Source organism: Topomyia yanbarensis, chromosome 1, assembly GCF_030247195.1.
Source record: "Topomyia yanbarensis strain Yona2022 chromosome 1, ASM3024719v1, whole genome shotgun sequence".
NCBI classification, from domain to species: domain Eukaryota; kingdom Metazoa; phylum Arthropoda; class Insecta; order Diptera; family Culicidae; genus Topomyia; species Topomyia yanbarensis.
In genome coordinates this window covers 39,562,794-39,580,852 of record NC_080670.1, presented here as the reverse complement: position 1 = coordinate 39,580,852, position 18,059 = coordinate 39,562,794, and the positions used below count along the sequence as shown (strand labels likewise).

Below are 18,059 nucleotides of genomic sequence, written 5' to 3'. Positions count from 1 at the left end.
TGTTCCGCTACAAGATCGGATACCGCTTACTCGCAGATTAATGTCACATTTGGGAGAAATGGAATCTATTTGATAGGGCAATTATTGAGGGCGAAAAGCAAGGAAGATATTTGCGAACATAAAGGCAGCAACTACGATGATGACACGGAAATGTACAATAGCGAGATAGAAATGAACTACTCCCCCCCAAGACATAGTTGGTGAGGAAAAAAATATTTCCTCGCCTCGTAAACAGGTTTCCACGTGCAATGGCTAAGCGCTTGCGCGAGATCTGTAGGACAACCACATAAACTCGTTATATTATTTTTATTGTTTACATAAGGAAATATATAAAAGACCCACGACCCAGTTTGTTATTTTTAAATGATAAGTTTTTGAATTGCACACAATTTTGAATTTCTGTATTAGGTCAGTGCACACTGTACACTCTGTTCTCTGTACACTACTCTGCGCTACACAAAAAGTATTTCAATTTATCTGAGAACGATTGAGCCGAGAATAGAATTTTCATTTCGCGTCATTTTAACGCAATACCATTTTTATTAACGCTTCATTTCATTGTTACGAGTAATTCGTTCCGTACTAATACACTGTTAATCCGTAAATCCGTGATATCTTCGACAAACGTGCAAAAAAAATTCTTTTAAAAGTGGACCGGGCAAAAAGTGGTAAAATAATAGGCAATCACGAAGAGGGACTAAAATGTTGGGACTGATTGAATCTATAAGTCAATAAGTTGGGATAACAGTTTCGATTTCATGTCTTAAGTATGTGACAGTCTTTCGTTCCGTTTTTGCTCGTCATGGAATAAAACGAGAGAGATAATCTTAAATAAGAGAGCAAAGAGAGGAAAAAATCAACCAATCTAAATCGACTCAAGATCACTCTTCTATCTTTACTATACACTCAACAAGAGTTCTTTCCGAATTGCGCTCTGATCTTCTCATTTCGTCTTCGTTGCGTTAGGTGCAACAACTTTAATTGAAACTTTTTCCCAAATAGTGATAAAACAAACATGTAATCAGACAAACATTACAACTTTCTTCAAGAAATCATACATCTCTTCCAATCTTGATGATGATTGAAAAAATCAAGAGCTAATTATTTTTATTCACAAACAAACCTATTACTAAACAGATTAGTGTTCATATTTGTTTAATGAATTGGCAAAGAGTTTTGCAAAAGTTTTACAGGAAACGGATAATTTACGTAATTTATGAATGGTCCCCAGCCTGTTTTCCACATCGACGGTGGAGTGGAGTGGAAATTCACTTGACTTCACTTGCTCGGAAAGATGTGCAACTCGACAAGGTTAAAATGCAGCTTCAGTGCACCTTTTAGCTCGTTCACAGTCCTGATATCATTCTGGTCTATACACATAATCACTGTCTACGGGCTCAAGGCTTTAACTTCTGCCCTTTCACCCAGTGATGTGATAATAATCTCTTGTATAGTTGAGCTGTTAATCGTGGGGTCCTCCTTCAACTCGAGTATATGTATGTAATTGTGTATATGTGGGTATGTATGTATACATGTATGGACAATGCGTATATGTATGTAGGTATTTGTATATGTATGTGTGTATGAATGCATGTGTATATTTTTTATGTGTGCATGTGTGTATTTATGTATGTATATATGTGTATGTGTATATGTGTGTATATGTACATATAAATGTTTAAAAAATGGTTGCATTATACACGGGATTGTTTTGTAGTGCACACATATAATCTATTAATGTGAAAAACTGGGTAGAAGTCAGATCTTCCTCCAATTACAGCTCCTTGGAGATCTCCAATGAAACAACTTACACAAGTCCAACAGGCAGTGACACCAGACTAAAAGAAACGGAAGCGCTGAGGAAAACACGGAGTCTATCGGTTCTTTTTTATTATTTCCCCTTTTCTTTCTTAAATAAGCAGGAATTCAAGAAATATGGATGAGAGTCAAAGGAGACATAAAGGGGAGGTAGGAATGAAGGTAGAAAACTGCAAAAATGGTAAGTTTTCTAGTACACATGTGTTATGTTATATATATATATATACAAATTGAACCAATATACTAAATACGCGTCGATTTCCTGCTTAAATGGAATCGAAAGTTTTACTGTAATGTTATAATCCAATTGATACAAACATTACAGTAAGGCGGGGCTAGTTGATGGAACGATGACCTCGGAACATGTCTGGCACTGTACACGAAATGGGTCATCGGAAAGTCAATTGAGCTAACACCTTCCTAAATCCGTGAACCAAGTTATTTGCATGAATGTTTAAAGACATGCAAACATCTTTTTTCTGTAAATCACTACCAGCTAGTGGGAGATAGGAAAGTTAACACACACACACACACACACAGTTTTACAGGAAACGGATAATTTGCTGTAATTTAAAACAGACAACTCTAAAAGAAAGCCTCGGCAAATTAGGTGCAAGTGCGATGTGTTCTCTTCCATGTGTCGGAAGCAAGTGATGCTGAAATTATTATCTATGTTTATAGTCTCTAGTTATATTGGTGTCATCAATGTTATATTTACCAAATTTTATGTAAATTAGAAGCATTGAATAATCAGTGCTAAGTAATTTTCTTTCGATTTGTGAATAGATTCTGAGCAGTTTCGCTCAGCAGATTAAATTCTGGGTAGTTTCCATTAGTAGATTAAATCATTGAAATATATATTTGACATTGTCCAAAACCCCACGAATTCCGAAATAAAACCTTCAAATAAATAAATAAAACCAAAATGTTCAAATATAATATTTACTTAATCTAGGTAATCTTCTCAAGTTATAACGGTTTTGCAAGATTGTCAAAAGTCAATAGAGCTAAGGCATTCTTGCTTTGTAGTGAAATCAGTAGTTTTTGCACTCACTTTACATTTTGACTTTTACTATAGTTTTAGGGATCTAGGAAAATCAGTCTACGATATTTTTAATTCAAAAGTACAATGATATAAAAAGTACCTAAAAAGAATCAACTTAAATAGATAAAAAGATAGTTATTCTGAGTTGCCTGATAATGTTGTCGAAGATAGTCTTTAACCCATTACCTATGAGAGTCAAATGAAAAAAACATGTGTTTTTTTCAGGATTGTTTTGATTACGACATGATCAGTATCATTTAAATTGAAAATTTCATAAAGTCGAGTTAACGCAAACTTCGGATGAAGTCAAAGAGCTAGTAATAGAAGAAAGAAACCTGATCATGAAAATAGGAGTTGAACCTATTTTCTGCATCTACAAATCGCCTGCCTTATCAGAATATTTGAAGCAAATTTCGACATTCACTTTGTTCGGACATTCTTTGCAACGGTAAACTTTGATTTCACACTGATATATTCCTATTCATGGGGACAACCTTGACGTTGGTTTCGTTCTTCTGATTAGCAAATGCGTGTAAAGTTTCATGAGACGGGTTTTTGGATATTTTTCTACTCATTCCAATTTAGCGTCTTCTACAAATTGTAAAGGTGTATCGAATGTGTAGCATTTTCAAGCAGCGTAGCATTTTCAAGCAGCCCTTAATACTTTGAGCTCTTGACTATTCATTTTTGTAACTAGAGAAATTTCTAACTTGTAAATCAAAAATAATCAAATTTAATTCGTCGATGCACTATAGCCTTTCTTGTAACAGGCAACATATTATTAGAGTTTTTAGTGTCTATTGTCTTATTTTTGGAATTGTTTTCACTAAGAACTTTTCATAATTACGTTCAGTTTCCAGTGATTGTTTCAAGTCATCAGAATTAATACATTTATGCAATAATTTTTAAGCCCCTCCCGAAACAAAATCCTGGCTACGGGCCTGTGTTGAATGGTATTTCAGTAAATTTAACAAATGTAAGATGACAAGGATCGTCCACTCTATCCCATAATGTGTAATGAGTGGATTTCGTTTGTGACTTGATAGAAAGCTTAGCTTCTCGGATCACATCACCGCAACAACGGCGAAGGCATTCGCAACACATGGTTTCCTGAAGAGAAATACCGCTGGCTTTGACAATTTCTACGCACTAAAATCTCTATGTTGCACATTGGTGCGAAGTATTTTAGAGTATGCTGTGCAAGTTTGTAACAGAATGTGCTCGTGCACAACGAAAATTTGTAAAAGCGCGCTACCTATATATCAGCGGCGCATGCGCAATGGCTCCATCGTTCATCGAGTTTCATCGATGCCCAAAACCGTGGTAGCCATCATCTGCAACTGGCTCCCGGTGAAAGCATATAAAAAGGGGCGCCGTCCGTGGTCGCGCCTCTTGATCATCAGCTGTTCGGAAAACGTCAAACCGGCAACAACATCTCAGCGAGTATAGTATACAGCGAGGGCACGGATTCACAACGATAAATTAAACAATTAAAATTAGTTGAATTATAATAATAATAATAGTGAAATAATAGCATTTAGTTAAAAATTAAGCAATAAACGCGTACCTCAGTGGCTGCGCCGGTCATCATCGTTAGTCCGAAGTTCATACACACCTGAAAGGAGAAGAATATAATTGGACTCACCTGCCACCGTCCCACGACGCTGAATCGGAAAAGCACCTGTAAGTCGTCCTCGCTCTTGCTTGTTTTCCTGTGCCTATCGACAGAATGTTTTTACCCTAAAAAGGCTGATTCCTTGACAAACATATGGTTACGGCGTATAAGCCAACTGTCAAAATTCACTTTGAATGGAAAATCCGGACAAACCGTTACTCACAAATCACAGATGTAAAGTAAATAAAAGAGTTTTCTTTTTTCATTAGGGACCATTCATAAATTACGTAACGCGTTTAGAGGGGGAGGCGTGCAAGAAGTTGTGACATATTGTGACATATGGGGTAGGGGAAGTAGGCTAGATCTTTACGTAACATGTTTTTACTGAACAAAAAAAAAATATTTTCGAAGAATTTGTTACGTAATAGGGGAGGGGGGATAAAGAAAATTCTGATAATTTGTTACATGGGGGGAGGGGGAGTAATTTTTGGGCAATTTTCGCGTTACGTTATTTATGAATGATCCCTTACCTGCCGTGCACTGTGATCGAAATGCTACGACGGTACGGTGATTGGGAGGGGGTTTCGAAAATCCCCAAAAATGCTACGTGGTGTATGTCATGTCCCATTTATGCGGAACGTTATTAGATGTTAATTTTGTTAATTTTCGGCAATAGATAATTACGATTAATATCTGAAAATCGTTTATACATATAATTAACAAAAAGAAGAAAAAACAAATATTTATTAATCGAAAAGCAACATCTGTTTTAAACGGATCAAGCCAAAGTGGGCAACCCTATCCGAAACGCAATGGTCTTCTGCATGAATGTATCACGCACACTGCCTCCGCTCTCTTCCACTTTCCGAAACAACAATGTAAGTCAATTTTGAATAAAAAACTTCGAGCAGCTGTTTCACTCGGAAGCCGGGCGGTTTAAACATGTGTTTTCGCTAGTGTTGTTGTTTGCTTCGTACTATTTTTCGTTATCAAAATGTACAAATATGAAGGAGGCACACATATTCGTCACGCGTTGAATGTCACTTTGCTTGCCGGCGTTGATTGTTAGGTGGCTGATGTTGCTTCGTATTAGCCATAATTGGCGCAATCGTTTATAATTCGATATAACATTTTTTTTTATTTGCAACAATAGCCTCCTAGTGAATGCACGGCCAAGTGGAATCAAAATTGCCATCGCTTTGGGTCGGGCGGTGCTGTTTTCATTGGAAACAATGGTTCTGGGGGTCCGTGGATTGTGATGTAGGCAGCACGTCAAATTTTTGCTTAGCGGTGTGAGATCCTATTTAGAGCACTTATGCAAACATATCTAACTAAGAGACTCTCATGGTTTATTTCTCGAGTAACATAAGATTATGGCATTAAATCCAACTTTCAAAATACACTTTGAGGGATGACGCCGGATGAACCGTTAGTTGCTGAGTATACATATCCCGATAATAGACGAAAGCGAAAGCATTTCTTTGTGATTATCTGTCAATAGGGGTTGTTTTGCGTTGCGGTGTGACGATGATGTTTTCTTGTTGTTAAGAGAATATGGCAAAAAACTTCTAGAACCGACAAATTTTCTTATGGTTTATTCTAGTTGGAAAAATTAGGGGAAATCTACTTGACTTTTAAAATTCTTGTGTTAATTTGATATAGTGGTCAGTGCTGGAAGAGATCGAAGGTTTTGATCAGAAGCCCTTTGCGGGTGACGCGAATCATACAAAATGACAGCTCAGCAGGGCTGTTTACAAAATGTTAGAACTGCAGTGCGATTCACACCCAAAGCCTTTGAACTATCCAAAAAGTGAGGTTCATTCATTTTTCAATCTTTTTTAAACAAACCATCGAGAGCCCCCTCGAAACTCCACACTGATGCAATGACGCACAGCTCCCCTGCCCGAGCGGACGAACGGTACGGTAGCGCGGGTCAGCTGAGCGTGTCCGCGGACGACGTGAGTTTTGGCGATAGAGCGCCGCCGATGCCGCCGCTAGCACGATGGTATCACGAGAGTGCGAGGACGAACGGCAAACGGCAGCGCTAGATTGGGCCCAAGTACCTGCTATCTAACTAAGTATAATATCATTTGCCGCGCGCACTTTGTTGTGAAGTTGGCCTGACTGAACGATGACGCGATGAAAGCGCTCGAATGGACAATCAGTCATTTTTGCTAAGGCTTCAGCCAAGAACTTGGCGCTCTCGCAGTACCGGAGTGGGACTCGCAGGGTAAGAATGCGCGTCCGTGGTTGACCTTCGAGATTAATCGATTCGTAGTTTTGCGGTAAGTCGGTCATCGGGTAGAAGCGATCCGGAAGTCGTGAAATGTATCAACCGATAGGGATAACAATCGTTGAGAGTGTAGATCGATAGTTTTATCGGGACAGCCTAAAGAACTATGTATACAGTGGAAGAAATAGCACGAGTGTCAATTCGGTGAACCCTAGCTAGAGGCACCTAGTTACGACAGATCCGCGAATGTTTACAAACACCGGTAGCTGAGCCCGCAGTGTGAAATGTTTGCCGGTGCAAGAATGAGGAAGCCGTGAAAAGCGAGTTAATCAATGAATTATGTCGCTGTGGTTTGCGGTTTTCGATCATAAACCTGATGCAATAGAGCCGTTCTGCGCTAATTAGTGCGATTGGTTGCGTTGTTTGCTGTCGCGCCACAGCTTCCTGAGTGCATAGTGCAGTGCAATGAGTGAAGTGACATAAACTGTGCAAATGTCAAAGCGTCATTATTGATGATTATGGTGGGCCGAGACATGTAGTGAAGCTCGACTACTTGCGCTGATTTTTCCCTGAACGAATCGAGATTTCCTCACGTGATATGTTGGAGAGCCGTGTAGGTTTCTGTGTATGAAACAATACGTGTAGCTTGCAATACGTTGTAGTTTGCCAAAAATATCAATCTTATCTTATCGTTTAATGACACCCAAGAGTACCATTCACTTCATTCTTACTTTGAGACTGAACCACCTAGTAGCTTCTTAAAAACGTTCAATTTGAAATTTGAACACAACATTTGTATCAAGTCGGATTGGACATGTATTTTATTGGGAATTCGTTAGGTTATTAAGTTTGAAGCTTTGAATCACTGTAATTGCAAGACTTTTGTGTTATTTTGAGCTATGTCGTACTCACAATCCCATACAAAACTTAATTTACACGCTGTTATGCTGAAATCTGAGTTCTGATCAAACATTTTTTCATCATTTATAACGATTAAAATAGAAAAAAGACTAAACAAAAATTTTTGTAAATATTTAAATATATTTAAAAAATCTGCGAAATTAAAAAAAAAATCAAAAATCATGTTACCTGCGTGGAGAAACATGTTTCCAAAAAAGTTAAACAATCTGTGATTTTACAGAAAAATCTGTTATTGTTCACAGAAAAATCTGACCCTGTTCACTAGACATAACCTAAAGACCCAGAGAAAACTGATCAATTTCGATTTAAAATTTCTTATCATACCTCTGTTCGATTTGTATTACTATAGCTGTTGACTATTTCCTACTGAATGTGTACCGTTAAAAATATCCTTATTTATGTGTATTTCTGTGACACAGCTTGTCCCGGGTAATAACACCTCCGGCACAACCATTATCTTTCCAGACATTCCCAGTTTACCGCGTTCAGTCCAGTTCAGCAGGTATCACTTTACGATTCTAAAACTCATCAGGCACCAAATTGGGACCGATAAGGGAAGGCGTGCCACCGCCGGGTGAATACTTACTTGCCCGGTGTTAAGCGGAACGAATTCTACCCCTCCATTGTAATAGCTGGCTAATTACGTCAATTAAATACGACCAGGACCCATGTGACTATTGGGTGTGGTAAAGAGCGAAACCTGGCGACCCGTTCCGTGCCGACATAATATATGCGTGTTTGGGGCAAACATCGTTCCGCCGGCTCAAAATAGGTTTGAATTAACTGATGGATGGTGGGTGGCCAGAATTGGACAATGAACTTTTGCGAGTTGTTGCGGGGTGAAGGTCGCTCCGGAGAAGAGATATCGCGTGGTTGGTTATTTAGTTAAATTGGTTATTTAGTTGCTCATTTTGCTATTCGAATGTTTCAGTCATGTAATTTTGACGTATTCAACATTGAAGCAGAACATTGTACGATTTTTGGTAGTTGGTGCATTTGAAAATTTATAAATTATTTGACGACATATTGGAAAGTTTTTTGTTTGTTCTCATGCAATAAAATTAGCATGATGTGAATGGTTTTCTGCGGCAGGAATCGGAATGTTTTGGCATTTTTATCAAATGCGAATCACCCGAGTCTGCGGCATACAGAAATCCGATCAAAAAGGATAAATCTCAATTTTGTTCAAATGGCGTCCTACATCGATTTTCGTATTTAACCTACTCGTCAATTGCGTTTGAAAAAATATCTACATTGATAGGGTTATAGACTTTTTGCCTTAACCGAAAGCCGCCATCAAGTGTTTGAATGTGGCGCCACACATCAATTTCCGTCATCTACTTGCAAACCCCATTCCGTAAAAAGATCGTCTGGAATGGGTTTCATGATTTTCCCTCAACCGAAACTTGCCATCTTGGAGTTTAAAATTACACTAGACATACAAGTACCCATATTAACTGGAGTATAATCGGAAGGCGCCATCTTGGGTTTTTAAAATGACATTAGACATCGATTTTCGTCATTTACTCATTTTGAGGGTATGTAGCATTTTCTTTACGCGAAAGCCACCATCTTGAGTTCTATTATATCGTTCTTCATTGATTTCCTTTATCTACTTGTCAACATTATTCCAAAAATACCCTTATTTGTTAGGATTATTGAGACTTTCGCTTAACCGATATTATAACGGCCATGGTGTAGATTTAGAAATGGCTTAAGAAATAGATTTGCGTCATCTACTCGTCATCTCCATTCAGAATAAATCCGATGTAGGTAGGGCTATAAAGATTTTTCTTAATAGGTAAGCTGCCATCCTGCATTCTAAAATGTCATTATACATATCGATTTATATAACCTACTCGTCAAGCTCATTCCAAATATACCTATATTTATGTGTTTATAGGTAATTTCTGTCAACCGGAAGCCTCCATCTTGATTGTGTTTTAGAGTATTTTTTTGTATTTTTGTAATCAAAACACTTTGCAAATTTTTCAAAAACACGAAAAATTTCAAATTTACGGGAGTTAAATGCACGCTAACAACGAGGCGGAATGCTCGGTGAACGAACAAGCAGTTTTGTTTTCTGTCGGGACTTCACAAAAGTGTACCATTAAATCGTCTTAGGTTGTGCAATTATTAGGTTTTCAGAACCACTCTTTCTGTTTTCGATTAGAATATCAGCTGGATAAAAGAAGAGGGCTTTTTTGTTTATTTCTGGGACTGCTTTTAATATACGGTTATCAAACTATGACAGTGTATGTTCACTATGGCGGACTTCCGGATGATGTTACCATTTTCTGGAAATGTTCAGCAATTTTCGATATAAGCAAGCGGTGCATTTTACCCCATCTTCCCCTATCCACCATTTCTCGTGAACCCATATTATTAGGGTTACAGAGAATTTTGATTAATCGAAAGTTGCCATCTTTGATTTTGAAATGGCGTCAGACATCGATTTGCGTCATGTAGTCGCCATCCCTATTACGATGCCATCCATATTGATGGGACTGTGAAGTTTTTCTTAACTGGAAGCCCCAGTCTTGGATTTGAAATTAGTATCATGCGCTGATTTTCATAATCTACTTGTCCTATCCTTTACAAAAATATCTATATTAATTGGGTTATGGAAAACTTTGCTCACTTTTCCTGCCATCTTGTATTTGAAAATGGGGGAGATTTACATAATCTCCTCTTCAACCTAATTCCGAAAGTATTTAGAATTCGATATAGAGCATTTTTCTCAACCGGAGCATAATCATTGATTTTAAGATGAACTCAGACATCGATATCCGTCATTTGTTTGTGAGCCCCACTCCGAAAATACTCAACGCAGAGAGCCACAGGTTTTAATTCTAACCTTTTATGATCGTTATTGTGTAAATCGTTCAGTAATGGGTTGGAAATCTATCAATAAATGAGAATCATCTGTAGTGATAAAATAATTACCACCCTCGGCTATAGTTGCAGATCATGAGTTTGTGTGTAGAATTGTCGGGAGCAAAGAACCAAAAAAAAAATGAGTCGTAAAACGCCAAGAAGTAGATAAAACATTGATAATAATGGCAACGACAGTCGTAACGTAAATTGAAAAAGTGGTGAAAACTAAAATAAACAAAATTACTAAAATAGTAGAATATATAAAACAGCCAAAATAAGTGAAAGTACATAAAATCCACAATAAATAGTATTTTCATCAAAATAGCCGATAGCTAAAAATGCAGAAAGAGCAGAAATTAAAAAAAAATTTGTTCGGCGAAAAATACAAAAAGCACATACAACAAAGCACAAAAACAAACATAGTTAGTGTCCTAGTGAAAATATCAAAATGGCGAAATTATCACAAATTTTGAATATGATAAAAATAGACAAACCCAAAAATAAAAATATAAAATGTACAAGTGGTCTGAAATATTAACCAAAATAGCAAATATAACAAGAAATAGGAACATATAACTTGCGAAGAGAGCACGGATAATAGACTTTCAATTTTAACAGTTCTATATTGGTGTGCTATAATAGCCATAGTAATGCCGAATACGGACTGTTAAGCTGTACACGGTAATTGTCTATGATTTGGCCTACTTTTGGTATTATATCGGCATTAAAATAGCATGTAATGCTTAACAGCTCCTACAGTGTGCCATATATGCCGATCTAAAGCAGATATAAGGCTGCGTTATAATGCTTACTGCTTGCTTGGGAAGGTCAAATAATAAAGTATAAAAAACAAAGAATCATAAAAAATCAAAAATAAGAAAAAGAGTATCCTTATCAACATACTGAAAATTGTAAAAAAAAATAAAGATACTAAAAATACTAATAGTAAAAAAAGTAAAAATTATAAAAAATATGATAAATAGTTAAAATTCTAATAACAGTGAAATTAGTACAATAAATCTTGAGAAAACAATAGCAAAATAGCAAAAATAACAAGCTATCAGAAATATCGAAATAATGTGTAATAGCAAGAATAGCATTTAAAAAAACCAACAAAAGTTAACACAAATTGCAAAAGTGGCAAAACTAACGAAGTTAGATCGAATTAGAAGTTGCATAAATACCACAACTATCCAAATTGAAATAATTGACAAATATGGGAAAAATATCTTAAAAAGCAGAGAGAAAAACTGAAACAAACTGAAAAAGGATCCATACACCCAACACTCGGCTGTAATACCTACGTACGGCAATAAGAATAGAATGCTTTAATAGCAAGATACTAAAACGGTCCCAACAAAAAAATCCTTAAACGGCAATACCAACACATTCAAATCTTCTCTGCGTCGTAAGTGTATGTTTCATCAATTCTCATACAATAAATATTAACGCGTCGGCTTGTCTGGAAGTGTGTAGCACTTCGCTTGTCATTGTATTGCCCATCAAGCGAAGCGAACACAATGTGGATAAAAACGAGTTTCAATTTTCTCTACACGACACATTCCGTATTTGAAGATCGGCTCACACTCGGCTAGCTTCAAAGCACAGCACCGACTCGGAATATGGGTGGCGGATTTCGATCGGTATTAAATTGAAATTTCTTTTCTATCACGGACATCAACAGCGAGGTAGCGACTGCACAAAATATGAACAGTCCTTCTCGTCATGTACGGGAAGCAAGACCTACGATTTGGATCCACGTGTCCGAACCGAGGGTCTGGATCCAGACATTTGTCTGGATCTAAGCACCAAGTCTGGGCCTGGTTCAGGTCCGGAACTGGCAAGCGGATACGGATCCCGGTGGTCCGGATTTGGGAATTGGTCCGGATCCGTGAACTACCGAAAATCTTTGTTTCACTATCCAAAACACCTAGCAAACAAATCCGTAGTTCCGGCTGGTTTCTGCCAATATTTGGGTAGATTCCAGCCTGAACTCGGGCAGAAATCCGCCAGTTGATTTGACCCGATTCTAATACTATTATAGAAATCGATCGAATTATCCTATATACGAATAGAGCCGAGGTTGACACATTCTGGAAAAGTGTTTGGTTGTGTGATGCACATACATGAACAGCTACCGAAATTCGTCATTCCCTGTGCCCTTTGTCACGAAAGGCTCACTCCCCAGTCCGCAAGAGCAGATGTCCTGCCAAATGAGATATTTGGAGGCGAACTTCGACATTTTCTTCTTCTTAAATTTGTCGTCCACATAGAACTTGCTCTTGCCGGTGAAAAACTCCAACCCCGGAATTTGCTTAAAATCGGTTGTTATATACGTTTCGTCGTCCATCACACAGCAGCCATATTTTGTCAGCATTCTCTTGTAGAGCTTCCGTGCCCGAGTTTTAGCCGTCGATTGTTGCCACTCATCGCGGTTTGGGAAGTTCTGTACCTTGTATGTATGTAGTCCAGCTCTCTTCTTTGCATTCTGGACGTAGCTCTGCGACATGCCGATCTTTTTAGCCAAATCACGGCTTGAGACGTTGGGATTTGCTTAAATCATCCGTTTCACCTTTCCCTCCGTCTTTTTGTTCTCCGGTCCCGGTTTTCTTCCAGCTCCTTTGCCGTGGTCCAACGTCAACCGCTCCTGGAACCGCTTCAACACTCTGGAGACGGTTGAATGGTGAATGTTCAACATTTTTCCCAACTGCCGGTGCGACAGGTCAGGAAATTCCAGGTGTTTGGAAAGAATTTGTTCTCTCGACTCGCGTTGGTTCACCTCCATTTTCGTTGAATCGAAAAACACGACTTCGAGTTTGACAGCATGTAAACAATACACATCAATGAGAAAGTGTGCAAAATTTGGTTGATTTTTACCCAATGGTAAAAAAGTTTTGCCCTGTTGAATGCGTCGCAATAATTTCGTGTTCGCCCTTTATGATTAAAAATCCTTGAAACATTTTGGAAATCGTAAATTGAAAATCTAAACTTTAAAAACAAGGTTCCAGTTTTGGCACAGTTCCGGTTTTGGCAACTGAAAAAAAAAATTGTTGCCAAAAACGGAATTCTACTGTATTTAGATTATTGCTTCTTTTTTATAACTTTGATAAATTATGAGAAAGGCAAGCATTATAAAATCTGGCTTAGGCACTAAATTTTTACAATACTTTCTTTTTTATTCGATGATTTCAACCGCGACTGTTGTGTGTCGATTATTTTCGCAATTGATGTATTTTTCTTAGTAGATTCTGTGTAGGATTTTCCGTAGTGTGAATGTTGACAGAATTGACATGTCTTATTATAATTTGCATGGGTACACAGCATAGAAAGTGGCATGGGCCAGGAACAAAAAAGATGGAACAGTATGAACCTGGGACGGGACATGCGAAGACGGTCTTCTTTTTCCCTCCCGATATTGATGTTATTTAGCAAGAAAAAATACGCTTGCAAAATAATTTCAAGCAAATGTCGATGATAGTGTTGTGCCGATGCGGCATAGATTTCTGCCGATAAGGTACAGATTTGTGTCGAAAATAAAAGAGCTTGACCATGACATGAATTTTGTTATCGTTTGTCTGAGCTGTGTAAAACGACATTAACCATAACTGCTGAGAAGAATAATAAAATTGCACATGCCGTCGTTGCATTTGGCATATTTGTTTCTATGCATGTACCTGCATCTAAGCAACATGTCAAATATATTTTCTAAAAACACCTAGGATATAACGATACTACCCAGACACTGTCCACTTCAAGAAAATGAAAATTGTCAAGAAAGGTTCGGTTCGCAATGACAGGCCATTGCCGGTTCGCGGTGACATTTACTTTTTTCACTTTGCACGTCCCGTCCCAGGTACGAACTAACACATTTTCACAACACGAACTACGTCGCGGAAGCCGACAAGAAGTCTCATTTGTACTCATTTGTCCCATTAAATACGATAGTATGCGGTGAAAGATCTTTTAGTCTCGATTCTGTTATCGCTTATCTCAAAGATGATTTTCAAATAAATATTTTCGTTTGTTCAGTAAATGCCAGACCACATTGCTCACATGATAAAGCTGGATATAGGTGACAACTGATCCACATTTTTTTTAATAAATGCACCTCATATCGAACAAAGAGACGAGAGCTGCAGCTCCTAAAATTAATTGCTCAGTATTTTATCGAATCGGATGAAACCCATACTGGATTTGACAACTAATCTCGATTCAACCGATTGTCAGCATGGAAAATTCCGCTGGAGCTAAAATTATATAGGGGAACTGGGGGTAAGACGGACATATTAAGGAAATACTGAAATATAACATAGTAAGAGCATTTTATGTCAACATGTAATACCCTATGTTGTAGCTCCATATGTTGGCTTTCGAGTGTCCAGAGGGATTATGTTACAAAAATCAATAGGTACCATTTTTTAAAGAATTAGGAAACGATGAAATATTTGCACTTTTTCCAGACTGCGGGTGAAACGGACATATGATGGGGGTAAGACGGACATGTTTCGGAAATGATGATCACAACACAAAATATTACAATTTACTCTTTCTAATGGATGTTTTGAATAGATTGTGGTTCTTCTTAATATATATGTTCAATTCGAGGTAAAAAATAACGTTCTGGGGTCCGATTTAGAGTTGAAGTAAATGATGTATTTTCTAATATCGTTTTTGCTCTCGTCATAAAGAGAGCTATACAATCAGTTCCAATCATCAGTCACAATCTCCACGTTTGACTGCTAGAATTTACGTCTTACCCACAATTCTCCTAACATTTCTACATCATTGTACAGCCAATCCGAAACGAAAGACTGTGCACAAAGTACCAAAGCCAACTCTCCTCTGTCCTCGATTACTGTAGGATGTACCTATTCACATTACAAATTGAAATCGCCCCTCGAAGAATGTTAACTCGAGTTGAAACCACTCACTTAAACCAACATCAGCCAGTCCATTGCCCGCAATCTTTTCGATCAGTTTCACCGATAAACACGATCTTGAACTCTATATATCACCGTCCACTTCCTGCTGACCGTCTCCTCCTTCGCACAGACCGACAGAGGGGACGGGAAGACACCGGACCGCGACAATCGAGAAGTGCCAATTTAAGTTAATTTCATGCTCGCTTCTCCAGCCAGCCAGCGAACGAATCAGCTCACACAGCTCGCTCTGGCAAACCGCGAGGTGCAAATCGGTCCAGGGACCGCAACCAATAAATTGCCATCGAATAAAGTGACCCCCAGTGGCTATTGTATCAATTCGATGCGCCAATAACAGGGCACAGCAGGCGCATTGCAGGAACTGTGTGCCCTCTCTTTCGGTTTGGTACTGCGGCCGGCTGGTTGTGTGTCGGTATGTCGGCAGGCCTTGAACTGTTCCAACAAGTGCAACTTTGACTTTTCTTCGATCAAGTTGTTTGAGGTTTGAGGAAGTTGCGGGTTACAGAACTTGACCAGTCTCAGCTGACTGTGGTGATTGTTTTTTTTTGCTTCGTATGTTATTTATGTTCCAATTAATTTTATTATGTCCTGTTTGCATTACACTCCACCTCACCGGGATATTTGGGTCACCTCTTACAAAGTTGACTGATTATACAACAAAACCGTTAGTAAGGGGTGTTGCGAAAATCGTCATTCTGTATTGGGTTCTGGTCCGATACACGCGGTTCGATAAATCACCATCTGTGTGACGAATGAGAACAAACACACGTGCCTTGAAGATTTGCTCATTCAAAGCTCATGTCGTGGATTGTTTCCTATAGAAAGTGCACATTTTGCGGCAACAGTGATTATTATGTGTACACACTAATCCAGCTGTTAATCAATCGGACCGGAGCTTGACTCTTGGTTTAGGAATCCAGCTGGTCGTGTGGCTGGCGACTTTAATTACGTGGTAGGTACATGGATGCGCCTGTCGGTTCGATGATTGAGCACTGTAGCAGGGGTAGTTGTGATTAAGTTCCCGCGCGTGTTCTGCCATTAAATTTATTAGCTGTGTTCTACGGCTCGGTGGGACGAAGTTTGAAAATTTGTACGATGCGACGGTTAACACTTTAGTGTTACAGGACTTACATCTAGAATTTGACCAGCTTTTAGATGTAGTTTAGTTTTAGTATGCAATTCCTCCCTTGCCTTTTTCCTTTCTTGTTAATAGATGGCATGGCAATATACGGGCCCAGTTTAATAATTTTAGCAGGGAAAATGGCGTGAAAATTTCAGTGTAATTATTTCCCGTTGTGCTGAAAATTACAATAATCCTGTGCGACGGTAGGCAGGACAGCACATTGTTTTTAATATGAAAAGATGGCGCTTTGGTCACGAGTTTTATATGACAATAACTATATTTCGTCTAATACCAACGTTTCCAAGGTCTACGTCTTCATCTTCAGGGAAGACGCACATCACAAGCAATAAGCAATGCTGTAGTAGATTTTCGTGTAGAGTTTCCCGTTTGAATGTCCCAAATAAAGTGACTAAGATAATGCTGCCATCGTTTTTGGCCTGAAGATGGATATATAGACCTCCGAAACGTTGGTATAAGACGAAATATAGTTTTTGTCGTATGAAATTCGTGAATAAAAGGACATCTTTTCAGATTAACAATCTTGTGTTAAATTTCAAAGCAAGTACGAATTGTGATAAACGGAAAACTTATTTGAATGATTATAATTTAAGTAGTTAAAGAAATAGTATAAAAAATGCTTTTCGATTGCCACTCCTTTTCGGAACACCGCCCCCAGGCCGCTCCACAGCGAATAGCCGATAACGTTCGCTTATATCTTATAACTCTGTATACACTTCAATTGTTGTCCGGTCATCCTTATCGCGTCAAAGTCGCCGTATCGCTATGACGGGGGTGCATTCAATGCGTTGTGAGTAGCAAAACGATTGACATCGATTAGAACTGATATAGCTACCCGGTTCGGTACCCATCCATAACGAATGATCCAATCAGTCAACCAGCTGACAATAGCTTTCGTTCACGGGTTATCAAATCGATAAAACATATCTCAATCTAGCAGAGAATACACTGACTTAAATTACGCGTTTGTAAACTTTTTGTTGTGGATTTTTTTTTACCGGGTATTAACAAAATTGTTGATTTGTAACTTGTTTACATACTGAATTGGATGCATCATCTTTGGCAAACGAATGGTGGTATGTACCTCGTCAGAATGTATCACCTTTATGGTGTATATTACAAAGTTTTGGGAAAAAGAACAGATTGAGGTTTTTAACAAACTTGAATTGTCAAATCTTGTCGGCAACAATTGAAGTCCTAACGGACTGGATTGGTGGCCCTGAAAAGGTCCTATAAATGTTAGTGGGCCGATGAACAGCAGGAGTTATTTCGAGCTGGTGTACTTGATAAACTCTGAAAGGGCATGTTTAACTATCTCTTTCCGCAACAGCAAATCCGTTTTTTTTTCAAGCGGATGCGATAAAACTCCGGTTCCTCGCTGGACTTCTTTCAACACCTAGATTGCTGTTGCGTTTTAACGAAACATACTGATGCACAGTGATCTAGAACTGCGAAAAATAATTTATTTC

At 38.3% G+C, this 18,059-nt stretch overlaps 1 protein-coding gene across 3 annotated transcripts in view; it reads left to right on the top strand.

Annotated features, from left to right (window-relative positions):
- The window catches only part of LOC131677403 (myb-like protein A), a 444,108-nt gene that overhangs the window by 189,685 nt on the left and 236,364 nt on the right, over positions 1 to 18,059 (top strand). Inside the window, exon 1 of one of the 3 annotated variants that reach the window (XM_058957208.1) lies at positions 6,676 to 6,763. The exons of the other annotated variants lie outside the window; for them this stretch is intronic. The gene's annotated coding sequence lies outside the window, so the exon portion shown is untranslated. Of the gene's footprint in view, positions 1 to 6,675; positions 6,764 to 18,059 lie in introns of those variants that run through there. 3 annotated transcript variants of the gene reach the window in all.